The sequence below is a fragment of the Equus asinus genome, chromosome X (assembly GCF_041296235.1).
Source record: "Equus asinus isolate D_3611 breed Donkey chromosome X, EquAss-T2T_v2, whole genome shotgun sequence".
NCBI classification, from domain to species: Eukaryota; Metazoa; Chordata; class Mammalia; order Perissodactyla; family Equidae; genus Equus; species Equus asinus.
Genome location: NC_091820.1, coordinates 37,167,648 through 37,193,367, shown reverse-complemented (window position 1 = coordinate 37,193,367; position 25,720 = coordinate 37,167,648). Strand labels below are relative to the sequence as shown.

At 39.0% G+C, this 25,720-nt stretch overlaps 1 pseudogene; it reads right to left on the bottom strand.

The window, feature by feature from the left end:
• The window catches only part of LOC123282381 (uncharacterized), a 51,446-nt pseudogene that overhangs the window by 7,461 nt on the left and 18,265 nt on the right, over window positions 1-25,720 (bottom strand).

Here is a 25,720-nt window from a genome sequence, read left to right as displayed (position 1 = left end):
ACCATTATGGTCAGAAATGATACTTGGTATGCTTTCAATCCTTTTAAGTTTTCTAAGACTTTTTGGCCAGCCCTGGTGGTCTAGTGGTTCAGAGTGAATGCTCTCACTGCCCTGGCTCAGGTTTGTTTCCCAGTCAGAGAACCATAGCACCCGTCTGTTGGTTGTCATACTGTGGCAGCTGTGTGTTGCTGTGATGCTGAAAGCTATGCCACCAGAATTTCAAATACTAGCAGGGTCACCCATGGTGGACAGTTTTCAGTAGAGCTTCCAGACTAAGACAAACTAGGAAGAAGGACCTGGCCACCCACTTTTGAAAAACTTGGCTTGGAAAGCTCTGTTAATTAGCAACAGAACATTGTCTGATATAGTGCCGGGAGGTGAGAGGATGGCACAAAAATACTGGTCAGGCTTCCACTCTGTTGTACACAGGACTGCTAGGGGTTGGAATTGACTTGACGGTGACAACAATAAAAGACTTCTTTTGTGGCCTAACATATAATCTATCCTGGAAAGTGTTCTGTGAATGCTTGAGAAGAATGTGTATTCTGCTGCTGTTAAATGGAATGTTCCGTATGTGTCTGTCATGTCCATTTGGTCTAAAGAGTAGTTGAGGTCCAGTGATTCCCCATTGATTTTCTGGATGATCTATCCACTGTGGAAAGTGGGATAATGTGGTCCCCTTCTATTATTGTATTGCTTTCTATTTCTCCCTTCAGCTAACATTTGCTTTGTATATTTAGAAGCTTGGATGCTGGGGCATATATATTCGCTACTGTTATTTCCTCTTATGAATTGATCGCTTTATCATTTTATAATAACCATATGTGTTATACGGTTTTTGATGTAAAGTGTATTTTGTCTGATATAACTGTAGGCACCCCTGGTCTCTTTAGGTTTCCATTTGCGTGGAATATCTTTTTCCATCCCTTCGCTTTCAGATACGTGTGTTCTTAAAGGTGAAGTGAGTCTCTTGCAGGCAGCATGTAGCTGGGTCTTGTTTTTCCATTCAATCAGCCACTCTATGTCTTTTGATTGGAAAACTCAATCCATTTACTTTTAAAGTAATTATTGATAGATAGGGACTTACTATTGCTATTTTGTTCATTGTTTCCTGGATGTTTTATAGATCCTTTCTTCCTCTCCTATTCACTTGTTCTCTTCTTTTGTGATTTTGATTTGATGATTTTCTATAGTGGTATGCTTTTATCCCTCTCTCTTTCTCTTTTGTGACTCTACTGTAGACTTTTTCTTTGTGGTGACCACGGAGCTCACATAAAATATCTTATAGTTATAACAGTCTATGTTAAACTGATAACAACTTAACTTTACATATAAAAGCTCAACACTTTTACCACCCCCCCCAAATATAATGTTTTTGTTATCACAATTTACATCTTTTTGTATTGCGTATCCATTAACAAATTATGTCGCTGAGGTATTTTTAATTCTTTTGTATTTTAACCTTTATGCTAGAGTTATGTGATTTACACAGCACCATTACAATATTAGTGTATTCTGAGTCTTACTCTATATTTTCATATGTTTTCATCTTACTAGTTAGCATCCTTTCTTTCAGCTTGGACAACTCCGTTTATCATTTCTTGTAAGGTAGGTAGCGTTGATGAACTCTTTCAGCTTTTGTTTGTCTGGGAACTTTTGTCTCTCTCTCTCTCCTTCAGTTCTGAAGGTTAGCTTTGCTGGGTAAAGTATTCTTGGTTGGCAGCTTTTTTCTTTTAACACTTTTAATATATAATCCCACTCTGTCCAGGCCTGCAAGGTTTCTGCTAAGAAATCTGCTGATAGTCTGATGGAGATTCCCTTGTTTATGATGAGCTTCTTTTCTCTTGCTGCTTTCAGGTTTCTCTCTTTGTCTTTGATTTTTGACAGTGTTATTATAACATGTCTTGGTGAAGTCTTCCTTGCGTTGAACATGGTTGGGGACCTTTGAGCTTCACGTGCGTGGATGTCCATTTCTTTCCCCAGATTTTGGAAGTTTTCAGCCATTATTTCTTTAAAAAGGCTTCCTGCTCCCTTCTCCCTCTCTTCCCTTTTTTGGATTCCGATCATGCGAATATTGTTTTGTTTGATGGTGTCACATAAGCCCCACAGCTTTCTTCATTTCTGCTCATTTTTCTTTTTGTTCTTCTCACTGGATAATTGTAAATGACTTGCCTTTGTGCTTACTAGTTTTTTCTTTCGCTTGATGGTGTCTGCTGTTGAAACTCTTTATTGCATTTCTTAGTTCATTCATTGTATTTTTCAGCTCCAAGATTTCTGTTTGTTGCTTCTTTATGTTTTCTATCTCTTTCTTGAACGTCTCATTTTGTTCTTGTATTGGTTTCCTGGTTTGGTTAAATTGTTCTCTCTCTTCTCTTGTAGCTCTCTGGGCTTCTTTAGAACAATTATTTTGAATTTTTTTTCAGGCAGTTCACAGGTCTCCATTTCTTTGGGGTCAGTTACTAGAAGTTTATTGTTTTCCTTTGATGGTATCATGTTGCCCTGATTCTTCATGATCCCTGTAGCCTCGCCTAGGTGTCTGTGCATTTGAGGACACGTTCACCTCTTCCAGACTTTATGGACTGACTTCTGTAAGGAAATATCTCCATCTCTGGGTGGGGTCATGCTGGAGTATGTTGTAATCCAAGGTCGTATGGTGTGGCACACCAGGTACAAGGCCATATGGCAGTTCTCATCCAGGGGTCATGGTGTCTTGTTAGCTCAGGCAGCTCGTGTTCAATTCAACACCTGCGTGATTCTTGGTGGCAGGTGCTGCAGGGGGCTTGTGGTGGCTGCAGGGGCTGTTGAGGTCCTTAGCAGCACCTCCAGTTTCAGCAGCGAGGGCTGGTGTCCAGTGACCAGGGCTGTGGCCAACTGTGGGCACAGGAGGAGCTGCAGAGGCCTGGACTGTCAGCATGCACTTTTTTGGCTGCAGGTCCTAGGCGAGGGCACACATACAGCAGTGGGGGCCGGTGACAGGGGTTGGGGGAAGGGGCATGCAGGTACACTGCTGCAGAGGCTAGCAGTGGGTACAAATGGCGATGCAGGTGAATGACGGGATCAGGGCCTAATCCCAGTGCACAAGCGCACGTCGGGGCCTGGGCTGTCGGCATGCCATCATGCATCTGCAGCGGTAACTGCTGGCACATGCATGGCAATGGTAGCTGGTGACAGGAGTCAGGACCAGCAGCCTGCGTGTGGACGGCTGTAGTAGCTGGTTGTGGGTGTGCATGGTGGTGCAGGCCAGTGACAGGAATTGGGGCCGGATTTGGGCCCACAAGCATCTGTGGGGCTTTGGTTGTTGGTATATACTCGTGAGGCTGCATGGGCAAGCTGTGGGCACATGCACAGCAGTGGAGACGAGTGACAGGAGTTGGGCTGGTGGCATGCAGGGGCTAGCTGCAGGCATGTGAGGCAGTGCAGGTCAGTGACAGGAGTCAGGGTCAGGTCTGGGCACACAAGTAGCAGCGGGGCCATGGGCTTTCAGCTTGCATTTATGCAGCTAGCCACTGGTGTGTGCCCAGCCATGAAAGCCAATGATGGAAGTCAGGGCCAGTGGCATGCAGGTGCACAGATGCAGGGGCTAGCTGTAGGCATGTGTGGCAGTGAAGGCTAATGACAGCAGTTGGGGCCAGATCCAGGTGCATGTGTAGCTTCAGGGGACTGGGCTGTTGGCATGCACTCGTGTGTCTGCAGAGGCTAGCCACTGGCACATGCATGGCGATGCAAGCCAGTGACAGGAGTCAGGGCTGGCTCCGGGCACCCGAGCAGCTGCAGAGGCCTGGGCTTTTGGCGTGCACTCATGCAGCTGCTGGGGCTAGCTATGGGCATGCACGCAGTGATGGGGGTTGGCCGTGGGGGCCTAAGCTGGTGCCATGCACACTTGTATCCGCAGAGGCTGGGGTTGGCAGAGATCCCAGGCTGGGACGTCTGTGATGGCATTGGCTGGGGTGGCTCTGATGTGTGGTGGGGAGCAGGTGGGGTCGAACTCAGACAGCTAGTGCCTGTGAACCTGAAAACCTGTGGGGCCCTTAGTGGCAAAATCTGCTGGGGGTCTGCAGTAGCTCTGCTGGCCATTGGTTTCCTCAGCGACAGAATTGCTGGGATCCTCTGCAGAGGAGTCTGCAATAGGGTCCTCAGTGATGAAAGCTGCAGGGGCCTGCTCACCGTATCCTCCAGGGATGTTGAGGTCCTCAGAGGCAAAGGCTATTGGGGTCCTCTGCAGAGCAGGCCCCTGAGAACCATGGGTGCTCCCACTACGTCGCTGATCCTTATAGCCCCTGCCCTTCTTCCTTGTTCCTAGCCATCTCTAGACGTCTGAGCTTTGCTGGTCTCTGTGTGGGATGAAACCAAATGTGAGTCCTTCATGCAGTGCCCTGAAAGGCGGGGGAAGCTGGCCACATACCCTGCTTTCCTTTTCCTGGTGAGGGCAAGTCTCTTGAGCCAGGGAGTTCCGTCTTGGCACTGAGCAATGCTGGCATGGGGGATGGCAAAATGATACTGTTTTTCCTATCTTTTCTGTGTGGCTATTCTCAGGTATTTTGTTCCACTGTGTTGCTGAAGCTTCTTAAGTGTACCCCTGAGCTCTCCCAAAGTTATTTTTATTTGTGGATAGCTGTCTAATTGTTGTTCTTTGCAGGAGGATGGAGGCTGGGGTCACCCACTCTGGCATCTTGGTGATGTCACTCAATTCCGTTTCTTTAAGCCTTAGCTAGCCAGCTTGGAGTCTGCCCTCGTATTTGGAGTTCAGAGGTCAGCCAAGAATTTTGCAAATATTATGTGAAGAACTTGGCTTCCTCCTCTCTGGCTATTTCTATAGCAGCATTTACCCGCCTCACTTTCTATCTGCTATGGTTTCCCCCCAACATTGTATTCTAGTTTTTCAAGCAATTAAAACTACGTATTTTCCGTTTGAGATTTTAGTCACCCTGGAGATAAAGACTGGAACCTGCTCTCAGACTAAAATCCATCAAAAATGGTAAACTCACTCTTCTTAAAAATGTCACTCTCAGAAAGCAAAAATAAAATGAGGCATTACAAAAGGAAAAATTGGTTTATACAATCAACGAATGGACAAATGGACTGAAGAATGATTAAAAGGAGAGTCTCTTTTTTAAAAAAATGTCACTCTCCTCTAATTTCTGACTACTTATGTTCACTCATTGTGCCTTCAGGTAAGCGCGTGCCTCTGTGTGGGTGAATATATATAATTGTTACCTGTGGGAGGGTAGGTCTGATATGAAAATTTCAGCCTAGTATGGCTGAACTTGGTGAATTAATTTTTTTAATTTCCTAAATTTAACAACAAAATAATGCCACATTAAGTACAGAAGAAAAGTATTAGCAACAACCTGAAAAAATTCTTGCTAGTTCTAATCAGAAGAAAGCTGGAGTAGTAATATTAATTTCAGACAAAGGAGACTTCAAAGCAAGGAACATTACTGAGGATAAACAGGAGCATTACATAATGACAGAGGGGTCCATAGTCCAAGAAGACACAATAATCCTTAATGTATATGTGTTTAACAATAGAGTATCAAAATATGGAGCCAAAAGCTGATAGAATGGCAAGGAGAAATAGACAAATCCACTATTACAGCTGGAGACCGCAACAACCCTCTATCAATAAACGATACATCCAGCCAGCCTGCAAAAAAATCAGTAAAGGTATAGGTGAACAGAACAGCACCATCAATCAAGTGGATCAAATTGATGTTTATAGCATACTGCGTCTGAGAACATTAGAAAACACATTTTCCTGAAACTCCCATGGAGCATCACTAAGATAGACCACATTCTGGCCCATAAGACACACTCTAACAAATTTAAAGGAATAGAATTCGTACAAAGCATGTTCTCAGACCACAATGGGATTAAACTAGAAATCAGTAGCAGAAAGCTGGAAATCCCAAACTATCCTGAGGTTAAACAAAAAGCTTCACTCCAAAATAACACATGAGTCAAGGAAGAAGTCTCTAGAGAAATTAAAAAGTATTATGAACTAAATAAGAATGAAACTACAACTTAGCAAAATTTTAGGATGCAGTCAAAGCAATGCTTGGATGGAAATTTATAGTATGGAATGCATATATGAGAAAAGAAGAGAGATCTACAGCCAATAATCTAAGCTTCCACCTTAGGAAACTAGAGAAAGAAGAACAAATTGAATCTATTGTAAGCAGAAGAAAAGAAATAATGAGAATTAGAGCGGAAATCAATAAAATTGAAAACAGAAAATTGACAGGGAAAAATCAATGACACCAAAACCTGGTTCATTGAAAAGATCAATAAAATTGATAAATCTCTGTCTAGGTTAACCAAAACAAAGAAAGATTACAAATTACTCATATCAGAAATGAAAGAGGGACTATCACTACTGACCCCATGGCCATTAAAAGAATAATAAAAAATGTTATGAACAACTCCATGTCCACAAATTTGAGAACTTTGATGAAGTGGACTAATTCCTTGAAAGACACAATCTACCAAAAATCATTCAAGGAGAAGTAGGTAATCTGAACAGGCCTTTATCTATTAAAAAAAATTGAATTAATAATTAATAACCTTCCAAAAGAGGAAGCACCAGGCTCAGATGCATTGACTGGTGGATTCTACCAAACATTCAAAGAAGCAGCAATGCCAGTTATCGCTACAATATCTTCTAGAAAATTGAAGCAGACAGAACACTTCCTAACTCATTCGATGAGGCCAGCAGTACCCTCATTACCAAAACCAGACAAGAGTATTACGAAAAAGGAAAATTACAGACCAATATCTCCCACATATATAGATGGGAAAATCCTCAAAAATTGTTAGCAAATCAAGTCCAACAATGTATAAAAAGAATTCTACACCACGATCAAGTGAGATTTATTCCTGGTACGCAAGTGTGGTTCAACATTTGAAAAATAATTAATCCATCACATCGATAGGCTAAAGAAAAAAGTCACATGATCATATCAATAGACAAAATCTAACGCCCATTCACGAAAAAAAGACCTCCTAGAAAAACAGGTATAGAGCGGAAGTTCTTCCACTTGATAAAGAACATCTACAAAAAAAGCTACAGCTAACATCACACTTAGGATGAGAAACTAGATGCTCTCCCTCTAACATTAGGAGCAAGACAAATATGTCCCCTATTACCACTCCTATTCAGCCTTGTGCTCAAATTCCTAGCTGATGCAATAGTACGAGAAAAGAAAAGGTATACAGTTAGTGAAGGAAGACATTAAAGTGTCTTTTTTTCACAGATGACATGATCGTCTATGCAGAAAGTCCTAAAGAATCAACCAAAAAAAAAAAAAAGAAAAATCTCCTGGAAGTAATAAGTGGTTACAGTACGGTTGAAGGTTACAAGGTTAAAAATAAGAAACCAACTACTTGTCTATATACCAGCAATGAACAACTGGAATTCAAAGTAAAAAACACAGTACCATTTACCTTTGCACCCCCCCCCCCAAATGAAATGCTTAGGTATAAGTCTAACAAAATATGTACAAAATCTGTATGTGGAAAACTACAAAACTCTGATGAAAGATATCAGAAAAAAACTAAATAGTTGGAGAGCGATTCCATGTTCATGGAAAGGAAGACTCAATATTGTCAAGAACGTGATCTATAGATTCAATGCAATCCCAAGCAAAATCCCAGCAAGTTATTTTGTTGATACCACCAAACTTATCCTAGAGTTTATATGGAAAGACCAAAGACCTAGCATAGCCAACACAATACTGAAGAAGAACGAACTTCAACACTTACTATAAAGCTACAATAATCAAGACAGTGTGGTATTGGTAAAATAGTTGACAAATAGATCAGTGGATTAGAATAGACACTAATATAGTCAGCTGATGTTTGAGCAAAAAGCAAAGACAATTTAATGAAGAAAGGATAACCTTTTCATCAAATGGTGCTGGAACAACTGGACATCCACCTGCCAAAAAAAAAAAAATGAATCTAGACACAGACCTTAAAACTTTCAAAAATTTAGTTCAAAATGGATCATAAACCTAAATGTAAAGAGCAAAACTATATGACTTCTAGAAGATAACATAGGAGAAAATCTAGGTGACCTTGGGGGTTTGGTGATAACTTTTTAGATTAAACATCAAAAAAACAGTTCATGAAAGAAAAACATGATGAGTTAGAATTCATTAAAATTAAAACTTAGGCTCTGTGAGAAACACTGCTAACTGAATTTTTTTTTTTTAAAAAAAGCCACAGACTGGGAGAAAATATTTACAAAACAAATATCTGATAAAGGATTAGTATCCAAAGTATACACAGAGCTAAAAATAAAACAAACAAGCAACCCAGTTAAAAAATGGGAAAGAGACTGCAACAGATAACTCACCAAAGAAGAAATACAGATGGCAGGTAAGCATATGGAAAAAATGCTCAGCATCAAGTGTCATTAGAGAATTGCAAATTAAAACAACAGTGAGATACTACTGCACATCTATTAGAATAGCTAAGATTCCAAACACTGACGATACCAGATACTGACAAGGACGTGGAGAATCGGGAACTGTCATTCATTGCTGTTGAGTATGCAAAATGATATGACCACTTTGGAAAAGATTGTCTGTCAGTTCTTTGAAAGCTACTGATTTTCGATCCACATCCTTATTTCTGTTGACGTTAAACTGAAACACCCTTAAAGTGTCACCTGGAGTTAAAAAGAGATATGGTATGTAAAATGTCTGGTAGAAATTTAGACAGTCGGTCAACGGGACATACACTTATTTACTGGATGCTATTAGAAAAGAGCAGACTGATACATCTTCAACTATATAACATTGTTCAGATAGATTTGTTAGGGCCTCATAACATCCAATTTCACAGAACCCTAAACATGTTATTCTGCTAGGAATAATTATTCTTTTCTGCCTAGATATTAGCTCAGAGTCAGATCACAGAATCCCCGATTTCAGGAGTTGATGTGATCAGCAACAATTAACTATTGACTAACCTTCTCTGAGTTGACTAAGTTCTCTCCGCCTCAGCTATATCCTGTGTAAACTGGGATTAAGAATAATGCCTACTTTGTAGAATTGTTGTCGTAATTTAAAAATAGAATGCATTTAAAGTGTTCAGCCTAATGTCAGGCCTATGGTGAGTTCTCAGTAATGGGAACACTCGTTATTATTATTAAATTTTATTGGTGACATGAAGGAGGATCATGATTTCTCTGGTTTGTCCCTTTCAATCTAGTTAATATTTTCTCATGCATCTAGGACATATGGTATGACACAAAATACTCTAGGAAAGGCATATGGAAGAATTGAAGGAGTCTCTGCTTTAAAAAGTTGATAGTCTAGTTAGCGCAAGAGATTTTTAAAAAGAGTGAAGAATGAGAGGGAAAATTGGGGAAACAATTCTTCTTTAAATAAGAATACTAGTTAATAAATGCAGCACACAATGTAAAAATTGATTTAGGCCAGGATAATCAATGAACGATAAAATCATTGCATGAAATATTATTAGAGAATAGGATATTGAAGTTATTAACCCACAGATTACTTACTAACTACTAGGGGAAAATATTCCTTTAACTGGAAAGAGTAGGTGGTCAACATTTTAGTCAAGATTGGGGTAAACTGACATTATATGCCTTTTGATGTAAAATATTAAATATATAGTCCCACTCATGTAGTATTCTTGCCAAAATTGTTTAACCAGAATACAATCATGAGGAAACAGACAAATACAGATTGTGGAACATTATGAAAGGAAACTGGGTAGAGTGTTCAAAAGTTCAATGTCGTGGAAAACAAAACAAAACAGGAAGGTTGAGGGATTTGTTCTAGATCTTTAATAAAGGAGAAAAGAGAGGCATACAGCCAGCAGATTGAATAATTGAATCTATTGTATTGGGGGAAGAGAAGGGTCTATGAAAGACATTTGGGGAACATTTGAGAAAATTAAAAATATACTTACTTACATAGTATCATTGAATTAACGTTAATATTTTGGTTTGCTAACGGTAATGAGGTTATATAGGAAAATGTCCTTATTTTTAAGAATTGAATGCTGAAATGTTTAAGAGTCAAGTGTCATAATATCTGAATTTTTCTTTCAAATGGTAGAGCATAAAGTTTAAATAGATAATTTATAGATAGCTAGACATATAAAAATAGACAAGATAGAGCATGTGCGTGCAAAAACGGAAAAATGTTAGCATTTGTCTTTGGGTACTCATTTTAGTCTTTCAGTTCTTTCAAATTTTCTATCGATTGGAGGTAGATATTTGGTTCAGTTGTTAGCAGCAGCTATAATCTAGGAAACATAGAAACCAATTATCTACCAGTTTTCTTAATATTGTATCGGGGCTAGTGAATTGTTATTAACAGCCTCGTAGCTACAACACACGTCAAGGCAGCAAACAAAGAACATATGAAAAAAAAGCCTCACGTATGTTCCATGCAACCTGGACAAATGCAAATATTAATGTTCTCTTCAAAAGAAGAATCATTTGTAATTTAATAGTGGAAATATGTGTTTCTAAATAAATAGGCACATTATTTTCCTTTGGGAGGAGGCATCATCTCAAGAAAACAATTAAATATAAAACTCTTGAACGCAATTTCTACACAGTTATCCCCTAACTGATGTGTGTATGTTCCTAGGAGTCTCAGAATCACAACTAGGGTATTTTTGTACGTTCACTGTCTATCTAGTGCTTGGTCAAATCATGCGTTAGGAAATTACGCGCTTCCTCATCTAGGTGTTCACTGATATACTCAGACCACACACATTACTTGCAGCCACACTGGGGAGGCAAACGCAACTACCAGTCCTCCACTAGTTGGTTGAAGGCCAGATCTACAGCCTCAAGTTTCCTTCATTAATTCATGCAGGTGCTGAAGACAGAGTGAAGACTTCAGTGGAGAGCAGTGATTCCAGATGGCAGGTTAAAAGTCAAAGCTTCAGTTTGCCAGGTGGATTCCCCTGAATTTATAGTTCCCCACAATTTGCAACATTAACCTCTAGGTCAGGAGTTCGCAAGGCCATTTCATGGGATTAGAGAGGTCAAAATTATTTTTATAGTAATAGTAAAAGTTAGCTGCCTCTTCCACTCTTATTCACTCTCTAGTGCACAGCAGAGTCTTCCAGAGATGACATGACCTGTGATGACTTCATCACTCTGACATTTAATGGAATGCGTGTCTGTATATTGTTGTGTTTGAAAAATTTATTGGTTTTAATTTCTAATATGATAAACATCAATTGATAGGAGTCACATAAACAAAATCACTTTCATGTCCTCAAAATATTTTATGCGCATTCCATCCAAAAACCACAGAATACACATTCTTTTCAAATGCCCATGGAACATCCTCCAGGATTGATCACACATTAGGCCACCAAACAAGTCTCAATACATTTAAGAAGGTCGAAATAATACCATGCATCTTTTCTGACCACAAAGGTATGAAACCAGAAATCAACTACAGGAAGAAAACCAGAAAAGCCACAAATATGTGGAGATTAAACAAAATGCTACTGAACAACGATTGGGTCAAGAAAGAAATCAAAGGAGAAATCAAAAAATTCCTGGAGACAAACGAAAATGAAAATACGACATGCCAAAATCTGTGGGATACAGCAAAAGTGGTTCTACGATGGAAGTTTATAGCAATTCAGGCCTACCTCAACAAACAAGAAAACTCACAAATAAAAAAATCTAACAGCCCATCTAAAGGTACTGGAAAAAGAAGAACAAACAAAGCCCCAAGTCAGCAGAAGGAAGGAAATAATAAAAATCAGAGCAGAAATAAACGAAATAGAAACTAAAAAAAAAAAAAACAATAGAAAAAGTTAATGAAACCAAGAGCTGGTTCTTTGAAAAGATAAACAAAATTGACAAGCCCTCAGCTAGACTCACCAAGAAAAAAAGAGAGAAGGCTCAAATAAATAAATTCAGAAATGAAAGAGGAGAGATTACAACGGACACCTCAGAAATACAAAAGATAATAAGACAATACTATGAAAAGCTATACGCCAACAAATTGGATAATCTAGAAGAAATGGATAAATTCTTAGAATCATACAACCTTCCAAAACTGGACCTAGAAGAAGTAGAGAATGGGAATAGGACAATCACCAGTAAGGAGATCAAAACAGCAATCAAAAACCTCCCAAAAAATAAAAATCCAGGACCAGACGGCTTCCCTGGCTAATTCTACCAAATGTGCAAGGAAGACTTAATACCTATCCTTCTCAAACTCTTCCAAAAAATTGAAGGGGAGGGGGGGCTTCCTAACTCATTCTACGAAGCCAACATGATCCTGATACCAAAACCAGACAAGGACAACACGAAAAAAGAAAGTTACAGGCCAATAGCACTGATGAACATCGATGCAAAAATCCTCAACAAAATTCTAGCAAATCGAATACAACAATACATTAAAAAGCTCGTACAACATGATCAAGTGGGTTTCATTCCAGGGATGCAGGGATGGTTCAACATCCGCAAATCGATCAACGTGATACACCACATTAACAAAATGAAGAATAAAAATCACATGATCATCTCAATAGATGCAGAGAAAGCTTTTGACAAGATACAGCATCCATTTGTGATAAAAACTCTCAATAAAATGGAGATAGAAGGAAAATACCTCAACATAATAAAGGCCATATATGACAAACCCTCAGCAAATATCATTCTCAGAGGAGAAAAACTGAAAGCTACCCCTCATAGAACAGGAACCAGACAAGGATGCCCACTGTCACCACTCTTATTTAACATAGTATTGGAAGTCCTCGCCAGAGCAATCAGGCAAGAAAAAGAAATAAAAGGGATCCATATTGGAAAAGAAGAAGTGAAACTGTCACTCTTTGCAAATGACGTGATTTTATATCTAGAAAACCCTAAAGAATCCACAGAAAAACTTTTAGAAACAAGAAAGGAATACAGTCAAGTCACGAGATACAAAATCAACATACAAAAATCGGTTGCATTTCGATACACTAACAACGAAGTAGCAGAAAGAGATATTAAGAATACAATCCCATTTACAACTGCAACAAAAAGAATCAAATACCTAGGAATAAACTAAACCAAAGAGGTGAAAGATCTGTACACTGAAAAGCTATAAAGCATTGTTGAAAGAAATCGAATAAGACACAAAGAAATGGAAATATATCCCGTGCTCTTGGATTGGAAGACTTAACATTGTTAAAACGTCCATACTTCCTAAAGCAATCTACAGGTTCAACGCAATCCCTATCAAAGTTCCAACATTTTTCACAGAAATAGAACAAGGAATCCTGAAATTTATATGGAACAGCAAAAGACTCTGAATAGCCAACAGAGTCCTGAGGAAAAAAGAGCAAAGCTGCAGGTATCACACTCCCTGATTTCAAAATATACTACAAAGCCATAGTAACCAAAACAGCATGGTACTGGCACAAAAACGGACACACAGGTCAATGGAACAGAATCAAGAGCCCAGAAATAAACCCACACATTTACGGACAGCTAATAGTCGACAAGGGAGCCAAGAGCATACAATGGAGGAAGGAGAGTCTCTTCAATAAATGGTGTTGGGAAAACTGGACAGCCACATGCAAAAGAATGAAAGTGGACCAGTCCCTTACACCATGCTCAAAAATCAACTCAAAATGGATTAAAGACTTGAACGTAAGACCCGAAACCATGAAACTTCTAGAAGAAAACATAGGCAGTACGCTCTTTGACATCGGTCCGAGCAGCATATTTTCAAGTACCACGTCTGACCGGGCAAGGGAAACAAAAGAAAAAAATGAACAAATGGGACCACATCAAACTAAAAAGCTTCTGCACAGCAAAGGAAACCATCAACAAAACGAAAAGATAACCCAACAATTGGGAGACGATATTTGCAAACCACATATCAGATAAGGGGTTAATATCCAAAATATACCAAGAACTCATACAGCTCAACAACGAAAAAAACCCAACAACCCAATTCAAAAACGGGCAAAAGATCTGAACAGAGATTTCTCCAAAGAAGATGTATGGATGGCCAAAAGGCATATGAAAAAATCCTCAGCATCATTAGCTATCAAGGAAATGCAAATCAAAACCACAATGAGGGATCACCTCATGCCGGTCAGAGTGGCTATAATTAACAAGACAGGAAACAACAAATGTTGGAGAGGATGTGGAGAGTACACTGCTGGTGGGAGTGCAAACTGGTGGAGCCACTATGGAAAGCAGTGTGGAGTATCCTCAGAAAATTAAGAATAGATCTACCATATGATCCAGCTATCCCACTGCTGGGTATTCATCCAAAGAACTTGAAAACGCAAAGGCATAAAGATACATGCACCCCTATGTTCATTGCAGCATTATTCACAATAGCCAAGACTTGGAAGCAACCTAGGTGCCCATCAGGGGACGAATGGATAAAGAAGATGTGGCACTTATACCTGATGGAATACTACTCAGCCATAAGAAATGATGAAACCCGGCCATTTGTGACAACCTGGATGGTCCTTGAGGGTATTATGCTGAGTGAAATTAGTCAGAGGGAGCAAGTCAAATACCGCCTGATCTTACGCATAAGTAGAAGATAAAAACAATGACAAACAAACACGTAGCAATGAAGATTGGATTGGCGGTTACCATAGGGGAAGGGCGAGGGGGAGAGCAAAAGGGCAAAAAGGGTGATTAGGCTCACATGTGAGGGGATGGATAGTTTTTGGGTGGTGAACATGATGTAATCTACACAGAATTTGAAATATATTACGATGTACATCTGAAAGCTATATAATGTTATAATCCAATGTTACTGCAATTAAAAAAATAAAATAAAATAAATTTTTAAAAGATTTTAAGCGTGTAAAGGGTTTCTGAGACCAAAATGCTTAAGAATCATTGCTCTAGTTCATTCACTAAAAAAAAAAAAAATTCCTGAAAACATCATTTGCCATGTAAGGGGCCCTGTGACATTTGATGGGCGTACAAAGATAGCCCAAAGTGACCATTTATAAAAGCCTACTATATACCACATACTGTAAGTTAGGAGGTTTAGATATTGTCTTCAATTTAAGCCTCCCAACACACCTTCAAAATAGGTATGGTCACCTTCATTTTACAAATGAGGGAACTGAGTATTTAAGACCAGGTCTAAAACCCAGTCGTATCCTATCAGATTCTAAAGCCAGTGTAAATTCCACTTCATGTATGATGCATGATATTCAGTCCTCCTTCATGTTTGTTTCTTTTCAATGAAGCTGAAAACTCAGCAAAATTGGAGTCACTCCGCCTGAGATAAAATTTTAAGATGAAAACTAGATTGACATTTTAGGTAACACCATCTGTAAACATGTGTAACCTTTTTCTGTTTCACCAATACTTCCTCTCAAAGGGCACTAGGTTAGGATACCTAACTACCGCAACTCAGTTTCTACAGTGGCAGATATTACCAGCGACATTGCAGAATTGTTAGAAGAATCAAATGAAATGATGTTAGTAGCAATTGCCGTTAACTAATATTAATTACCAACATTTATTGAGTTTACGTAATTGCTTATAGTAATTCTGAGGCATGTACATTTTAAGAGCTAAATTTTATTGACTGCCTATATTGAGCCAGGCACAGCTCTAAGCACTTAAATATATCATCATTTCGTTTAATCCTCACAGCAGCTCAAGATATGGCAACTATTATTATCTCATTTACGGATGAAGAGAACGAATTAGAGAGATGTTCAGAGAATTTCCCGTGGTCACACTGGAAGTTAGTAATGAAGCTGATATGAACCAGGCAGCCTGACCCACGTGTGTGGCCTATGAGTCAGTTCACTACATGGAGGAGGACATAGGACTTGGCCAGGCCCGTCAGCTATGAATCTGGGGGTGGAGATTCAGGTAGCCCCTCCTGCTAGTCTACTTCATTGACATTGTACAGTGAGCAGATATTTATTACCCACCTACCCTGTGCCAGACTGTGTACCCTGGGGCAAGAGAGACAAATCAGGTACATTTCCTGCCTTCGGTCCAGGAAGAGAGACAGAAACATGTTGTATTACATTTGTCTGCTCCGGCTGCCCTGAAAAATCACCACAGACGGGGTGGCTTAAACAACACATTTCTTTCTCACAGTTCTGGAGGCTAGAAGTCCAAGATCAATGTGTTGGCAAGTTTGTTGTCTTCTGAGGCATCTCTCCTTGGCTTGCACGTGGCTGCCTTCTCACTGTGTTCTCACGTTGTTTGTCCTCTGTGTGTGTTTGTGTGTGTGTGTGTGTGTGTGTGTGCGTGCGCGCGCACACACCCCTAGTGTCTCCCTGTGTGTCCAAATTGTTTCTTCTCATAAGGACACTAGTCAGATTGGATTAGGGCCCACGCTAACGGCCTTATTTTAACTTAATCATCCCTTTAAAGGCCCTATCTCCAAATGCAGTCACATTCTGAGGTACTAGGGTTTCAACATATAAATTTTGGGATGACAAGATTCAGCCCGTAACAGACGTAACACAGAGTTTTAAAAATAAGCTCTTTCCCTTAAGTTCAGGTTGACTTTAGGCCTCAAATACGATGACCTGAGGAAACAGACATTTGGAAATCACATCTCAGGAATTCTGAAGATGCTGCTGCAATTTTGGGTGATTTGAAAACCAATTTTGAGATACAATAACCTGTGGGCCCAAGAATACTATTATATATATATATATATACATATATATATATGTATATATGTATATGTATATAGACACATACACACACACACACATATATAAAATGTAATCCTCAAAACAGTACATCCAAGAGGTAAGTAATGGTCTTATTCACATTTCAGAGATGAGGAATCATAGATATAAAGAAGTCTAAGCAAATTATCCAAGGTTATTTAGCAAAAAGAAAGCCCCCCAACACAGAACCTGGAATAAAACCTATATAATATTCTGAATTCACAGCCAAATCCTTTACTACTATGTTACTTTGCTTACAATGGAAGAATTTCTCTCTTTGTTTCTCTCTCTCTCGAACAAGGAATACCATTAACATTATCAGGTCACGCAATTATTCTCCTGTTGCCCCATTTAAGAAAAAAAGAAATCTATGTTACAGAGAATGTGTAACAAATTGTCATTAGAAGTAATTACACTCTATCAAGTAGGCCACGTGTTAAGTACAAAATGAATCCCCAGTGAATGAGTCAACACTTGTTCCTTGAGTACCTACTTTGCTTTGCACTGAATTAGGCATCAGCAGTGTAAGAGTAGGTTAAATCTTACTCTCTATATTCAAAGATCCTCTAGTCCAGTTGGAATGACAGTGCACGTCCACCTTGTGCACTGGTAAAACTGAAGGCAGTTTGGTGTAGGGTAAAAGGCATGGGCCCTTGAGTCAGGTATATCTTCACCTACCTTGTATTAATCTGAGACTCAAGGCAAGACTCTCTATTCTTCTTAGCCTGTTTGTTCATCTGCAATTTAGGGATGATAAAATATGCCTCTAATGGCTCTCATGAGCATCAGGTTATTTCTGGCACACAGTATATGTAGGGGAACTGCTCTGTGCCAAGCACACTGACAAGCTCGTGTATGGGCCATGTAAGTAAGTTTCAACCGCAGTTTGATCTGCAGCTGAGTAGAATGCCCTGTTATCCTCCAGGAATGTGGAAAGACAGGCTGAGTTCTGAGAAGCTGCTGCAAGACCATTTCTCACCATCTCCCTATTTTGAGAGAGGCCACCATAGGCAGTTTCTTATCACCTCTCTGGTTCCAGAACTTTTCATCTTTCTTCCTTCCCTCACCTTAGGGTACAGCTGAAGCTTATAGAATGGCCTAATGTCTAGCTGCAATTTGGAAATGGCTTGTGAGCAACAGAGTCCCATACCAGTGATGAAGCCTATCATCTGGCTTATTTTGTTTTGATGTCACCCTGTGGAACAAGGGAAGTGGGAGCTAACACCATGTTGATATTACTTTTCCTGTCTATGTAGGTAATAAACTGAGTCTACCTGGGCACATCGTTGTTACTTACTGGCCAAATATGTCAGCTCGTTTGACAGCAAGCCTTCGGTAAATGTTAGCTGCTACTTCTACCATACGTCATTTGAGCATTAGGGATTAGCACAGTCCAGGTATACAGCATCTGCCAATAAATGGAAGGAATTGTAATTTAGGTACACTTTGCTATTCCTAAGGAACTGTGTGGAATAGTAATTGCCCTCAGTGCAGACAGAATATCTGGAATTCTAGTGTTCTTCATACAGATTTGATCTTTATCTGAGGATATGATTATCTAGCCCTGAGAAAGAGTGTTAAGAGTATAGCCATTGGGGTCAGAAACATCTGGGTACATGATAATAACCCTAACCATACAAAATCCATCTTCATTGGGCACTCACTGCGTGCCAGATACCGTTGGAAGTACTTAACTGGCACTGTCTGTTTTGATCCTTACAAAAATCTAGATGGCATGCACTCTTATCGTGCCCTATTGAGAGATGAGGAAACATAGGTTTCCAGGTTCAGTAAGTTGTCCCGAACAACACAGCAAGTCAATGGGAAAACTAGAATTAAGACCCAGGATGTCTGACTCTGAAGCCAAGCTCAACTAGTTATGAGATCGCGCAAAGCACAAAATTGCTTAGCACCTCAATTTCAATGTCCATCAAATGGGAATAAATATAGGACTTCCCACATATGGAAGTTGTTTTAAAAATATGTCATTAAAGAACAGAGCATGGTGGCTGACATATGATGGCTTTTCAATAAAGAGTTGCTTTTTAAAAAGAATTTAATTCCGGTAAAATACATACAACATAAAATTTATCATCTTAAACATGTTTAAGTGTACAGGACAGTAGTATTAAGCATGTTCACACTGTTGTGCAACAAAACTCCAGAACTCTTTCATCTTACAAACTGGAAACGCCATCCCCATTAAACACCACCACTCCATTTTCCCCTCCCCCGCAGCCGCTGTCAAACAACATTCTACTTTCTGTTTATGAATTTGACTACCCTAGACATCTCATATAAATGGAATTATATAGCATTTGCCTTTTGGACTGCCTTCTTTCACTTAGCATAACGTCTTCAAGTTCATCCATGTTGTAGCATGAGTCAGAATTTCTGTCGTTTTTAAGACTGAATAATATTCCATTGTATGTACATACCACAATTTCTTTATACATTCGTTCATCGATGGACACTTGGGTTGCTTCCACTTACTGGCTATTGTGAATAATGCTGCTATGAACATGGGTGTACAAATATGTCTTCACCTGCTTCCAATTCTTTCAAATATTTACCCAGAAGTGGACTTGCAAGATTATATAGTAATTCTATTTTTAATTTTCTAATGAACCAAGTTACGGTTTTCCACAGTAGTTGCACCATTTTGCATTCCCACCAGCGGTGCACAAAATTTACAGTTTGTCCACATCTTTGTCAGCACTTGTTATTTTCTGGGGTAATAGTAGCCCTGCTAATGGGTGTGAAGTGATATCATTGTGGTTTTGATTTGCATTTCCCTAATGATTAGTGATATTGAGCATCTTTTCATATGCTTGCGACCCATATATATATCATCTATGAAGACTTGTCTTTTCAAGTCCTTTGTTCATTTTTTAAATTGGACTATTTGGAGGTTTTTTGTTATCGAATTGTACAGGTTCTTTATGTATTCAGGATATTAACCCCTTATCAGATATATGATTTGCAAATATTGTCTCCCATTCTGTAGGTTGCTTTTTTCACTCTGTTGATTGTGTCCCTTAACGCTCAGGAATTTTTAATTTTGATGTAGTCCATTTTACTTTTATTTTCACTTTTGTTGCCTGTGCTTTTCAAGCTGTAGAATGGCCTAATACCTAGCTACAGTATGGAAATGGCTCCTAAGCAACAGAGTTCCATACCACTGATGATGCCTGGCATCTGGCTTACTTTGTTTTGATGTCACCCTGTGAGACAAGGGAAGTGGAAGCATATCCAAGAAATTATGGCCAAATCCAATGTCATGAAGCTTTCCCCCTGTTTTCTTCTAAGAGTTTTGCACTTTTTGCTTTTACGGTTAGTTCTTTGATTTGTTTTGATTTAATTTTTGTGTATGTTGCGAGGTAAGAGTTCAACTTCCTTCTTTTGCACATGGATACCCAGTTGTCCCAGTACCATTTGTCGAATTGACTGTCCTTTCCCATTGACAATTATTGGCACCCTTGTCAAAACTCATTTGACCACAAATGCAAGGGTTTATTTCTGGGTTCTCCATTGTGTTCCATTGTCTGTATGTTTGTCTTCATGCCGGTATCACATTCTTTTGATTAATGTAGCTTTGTAATATGTTTGAAATCGGGGTGTGTGAGTCTTCCAACTTTGTTCGTCTTTTTCAAGATTTTTTTTTGCTATTTGGTATCCCTTGATTTGCATTTCCCTGATGAATAGTGATGCTGAGCATCTTTTCATGTACCTGTTGGCCATTTGGGTGTCTTCTTTGGAAAAATGTGTATTCAGTTCCCCTTCCCATTTGTTAGTTGGATTGTTTTTTCCTTGTCGTTATTGAGCTGTATGAGTTCTTTATATATTTTGGATATATATATATTCTCCAATATATGGTTTGAAAAATTTTTCTCCTGTTCTTTTGGTTGCCTTTTCATTTTGTTGATTGTTTCTTCTGCTGTGCAGAAGCCTGTTAATTTGATGTAGTCCCACTTATTGATTTCCACTTCTGTTGCTTGTGCATTGGGTGTCCTATCCAAGAAATCATTGCCAAGACCAAGGTCTAGGAGCTTCTTCCCTATGTTTTCTTCTAGGAGTCTTATGGTATCAGGTCTTATGCTTAAGTCTTTGATCCATTCTGATTTAGTTTTTGTGAGTGGTATAAGACAGGGGCCTAATTTCCTTTTTTCTGCATGTGTTTATCCAGTTTTCCCAACACCATTTGTTGAAGGGACTATCCTTTCCCCATTGGATGTTCTTAGCTCCCATGTCGAATATTCGTTGGCCGTATATGCAGGGGTTTAATTCTGGTATCTCTGTTCTGTTCCATTGGCCTGTGTGTCTATTTTTATGCCAGGACCATACTGTTTTAATTACTATAGCTTGGGTGTATAGTCTAAAATCAGGAAGTGTGACGCCTTCAGCTTTGTTCTTCTTTCTCAGGATTGCTTTGGCTATTCAGGTCTTTCATGGTTCCATACAAATTTTAGGATTGTTTTTTCTATATCTGTGAAATGCCATTAGAATTTTGCTGGGGACTGTGTTGAATCTACAGATGGCTTTGGGTAGTATGGACATTTTGACGATATTAACGCTTTTTATCCATAGACATTGGATGTCTTCCCATTTGTTTGTTTCTTCTTTGATTTCTTTCAACAAAGTCTAGTATTTTTCAATGTACAGATCTTACACTTCCTTGGTTAAATTTATTCCTGAATATTTTATTGTTTTTGATGATACTGTGAGAGGGATAGTTTTCTTTATTTCTTTTTCAGATGTTTCATTATTAGCGTATAGACATGCAACTGATTTCTGTATGTTGATTTTATATCCTGAACGTTTACTTAATTTGCTGATTAGTTCCAATAGATTTTTGGTTGTGTCTTTGGGATTTTCTATATACAAAATCGTATCGTTTGCAAACAGTGAGAATTTTACTTCTTCATTTTTGATTTGAATGCCTTTTATTTCTTCACCTTGCCTAATCGCTCTAGCTAGGACTTCCAGGACTATATTGAATAACAGTGGTGAGAGTGAGCATCTTTGTCTTGTTCACCGTTGAGTATAATGTTAGCTCTGGGTTTGTCATATAAGGCCTTTATTATGTAGAGATACATTCTTTATATACGAAATCTGTTGAGGTTTTTTTTTATCACGACAGGATGTTGAGTTTGGGGAAATGCTTTCTCTGCATTTATTGAGATGATTGTGTGATTTTTATCTTTCATTCTATTAATTAGGTGTAGTACATTTATCGATTTGTGTATGTTGAACTACCCCTCCATCCAAGCAATAGATCCCACTTAACCATGTGTATAATCCTTTCAATGTGTTGTAGACTTTGGTTTGCTAATATTTTGTTGAGAATTTTTGCGTCTATGTTCATCAGGGATGTTTGTCGATGGATGTCTTTCCTTGTACCGTCCTTATCTGGCTTTGATATCAGGGTAATGCTGGCTTTGTAGAATGAGTTTAGAAGTGTCCCCTCTTCTTCAATTTTTTGGAAGAGCTTGAGAAAGATTGGCGTTAATTCTTCTTTAAATGTTTGGTAGAATTCCCTAGTGAAGGTGTCTTATCCTGGGGTTTTCTGTGTTGGGAGGTTTTTGATTATGGATTCAATCTCTTTACTCATTATCGATCTATTCTGATTTTCTGTTTCTTTTGGATTAAGTCTTGGTAGGTTTTGTGTTTCTAGGAATTTGTCCATTTCTTCTAGGTTATCTAATTTGTTGGCATATAATTGTTCACAGTAGTCTCTTATGATCCTATGTATTTCTGTAGTATCAGCTGTAATGTCTCCTCTTTCGTTTCTAATTTTATTTATTTGAGTCTTCTCTGAAATGATGTTGAACATCTTTTCATGTGTCTGTTGGCCATCTGTGTATCTCCTTTGGCAAAATGTCCACTCAGATCTTCTTCCTAGTTTTTAATCGGGATGTTTATTTACAAACCATCAAAAAATCACATAGATATACAGAACAGATTGGTGGTTACCAGAGGGGAAGAGGGGTGGGGAGAGGGGGAAAGGGGTAAAAAGGCTCGCGTGTATGGTGATGGATGGCATCTAGACTTTTGGTAGTGAACATGTTGTAGTCTATACAGAAGTCAAAATAGAATAACGTACATCTGAAATTTATATAATGTTATTAAAACAATGTTTCCTCAATTAAAAAAAAGGACATGGGTCATTGGGCATCATCATAGAATTCTGGCTATGACACAATCCAACTATATATGCAACACCAATACAAACATGTTCTCCAGACACACAAATAAAAACGTTCACAGCATCATTATTGATGGTAGTCACAAACTGCAAGCAATCTGAACATCTATCAACAGTTGAATGAATGAATACAGTGTGATATATTCATATCATAGAACACGATACAGACATGAAACAAGAAAATACCCCTACGTGCAACAACATGGGCAGATATCAATAGCAGAACACTGAGCAAAAGAAGCCAGGCATAAAAACATACGTGACTGATAATTCTATTTATATAAAGTTTAAGAACAGGCAAAACAACAAAAACAAAAACAAGAAACCCTTATGCTGACGTAGGTCAGAATAGTGGTTAGCCTTCACGTGAAACACCTAGATAGGGGCATAACGTGGGTTTCTGAGGCTCCAGTAATGTTCCAGATCTTGGTCTTGGTGGTGGTTACAGGTATGTGTTCACTTTGTGAAATGTCATCAAGTTGTTGTCTCTTATGGTTTGTGCACTCTTCACTTTCTGTGCTGTACTTCAATTAAAGAAAATCTAACAAAAATAGAGGGGGAAGACATGTATACCATGTGAGAAGAATTGACAGAAACACACTTCAGACTGAACGTGCCTTATTGTAAGCCTAAAGCCTCAAAGGCTATAAAAACTAAAGTTGATTCTCTGACTCATTTGCCCGTAAAACACGACCTGAACAGACATGAGGCTCTTTTGTCTTTATCTATCCTTCTTGGCATGAATGTTTATGTTTCCCTGCAGAAATATTGTTTTACTGGATTCACAGTGCTACTCCAGACCCTGCTATGGCTCTTAGTGAAGTGTGGTGTATGAATTCTGAAACATCCGGTCCCAAGAGTTTCAGGTAAGGGATTGTTACCTAATTAACATAATTAACATAATTCTCTCAGTTGAAGGCAAATCAAGTAGACAAGAACTAATGAAGACTGCACAGAGTTTATCAGAGATGGGCTGAATTTCTTGAGTCTTTTTTCAACATTTCAAATGACATGGTATTTCTCCTTTGACTATCGATATGATAGATTATTAAATTACTAAAATATTTCTCAATATCACACCAGCCTCTCGTGACTAGAAAACCTGCCAGGATGCAGTAGATTTCCTACATACTGTTGAACCTTATATACTCAAACTTTATGGATAAAAACATTAAACCTATGCTCCTAAGTGAGATAGATCCCTATTTCTGTGTGTGCATGCACGCATGCGAGCGTATGCATGCACGTTTGTGTAAGTCTGTGTGCTTGTGGGCTTGTGTGCATGTACTAGCTTTTACAGGTTTTGGAATCAGGGTTTAGGCTGTCTTCATTAAATAAATTTGGAATATTTCTATCTTTGTTTCTAGCTTCTAAATCCATTTAAGAAGGCTTAGGAATTTGTGATTTCCGAAAAGAATTAGATGATTGTATTCAGCTCTTCTTGTACTTCCCTCAGGGATTTTGGTTCCCAGACCTAGTTGAAAAAAATAACACCGTTTTCTAAAAAAGCTGTGACTCTTCAAAAATGTGCATTCTAGGACGGCAGAGAAGTACACGGGGAAGAAAATGAATGCTGGTATCAGAGAGACTTGGGAGACTGTCCCAGATCCACCACTTACTCAGTGTATGACTTTCAGCATGATACTGAATCTCTTTTAGCCTTAATTTCTTCATTTGTGAACAGGGAATATAGCCCTCTCTCTTTAACTGTTTCCCAAAGATTTAGCAGAGAGCAATTTTCACACTATTACCCTACTCAATTCGTGTGCAAACCTGCTGTGATCATGAGCAATACATGTGTGAGGGATAAGAATTGGCCACCCCAAAATGTGTCTCTTTGGCTTGATTATTTTTAAGAACAAATGACTCTGAAAGAAACCCTGACCTTCCCCCAACTGCCTAAAAGAGTTTAACATACACAGCCTGTTCCAGGAAGGAGATAATACCATAAGATAACTATAGTATAATGTAAACTAGGTATGACAGACAGGGAAGAACAGAACAAAGGCCTTTCAATCAGTCCTCCCTATCTCTCATTGGCTTTGCAAGGTGAGGTCAACATTTGCTCATCAAACATTTGCTTTTCCATCTTCATGTAAATTGCCTTCCTCCATGTAAATTGCCTTCCTCCAAAATCTCAAACTAGTACCCCCAATGTCCTCCATTGTCCTTAGCTGAAGATGGTATTTAAGGTAGTGGCTTCCGCCATTTTGGGGAGTTACACAGTTTTCCTGGGCTTCTCCCATGCATACATGTTATTAAACTTTCATTGATTTTTCTCCCATTATTCTGTCTCATGACAATTTAATTCTGACACCAGCCAGAAGGACCTAGAGGGCAGAGGGATAATTCTTCTTCCCCTACACTTTGGTGATGAGGATTGGATAAAACATCACTGGCTAGACGCTGCTCACTCCTGGACTCCTGCAGCTGAGAGATCCTAGACTTCTGATGAGAGCTGGGAGCAGGTAAGAGTTCTTACCACGTCAGTCTCCCGAATCTCTGCCTTCAGTTTTCAGTGGAAGTGAGAGTGGTGAATTTGTTTTTCCTTTTCTAAATTTAGATTAGCAGGGTAAAATATTGGCAAAGCTAGCTTCTTGGACTCAGCAACTCTGGGAAATTTTGTTGGAGTACTCTTGGTTTGTTGACCCTTCTCCTCCCAGAGATGGTCACTATTTTTCCTTGTCTTTGTGTCACTGTCACAAAAAAGGAAAAGCCATAGGGCAAGACACAGGCATCTCTATAAGCCTGTTGTCTGGGCTTGTCCCACAGTAAACTTTGCTGTGAGTTGACATGTGCATGAGGTGAAAGCTGTTGCTAACGGGGATCTTG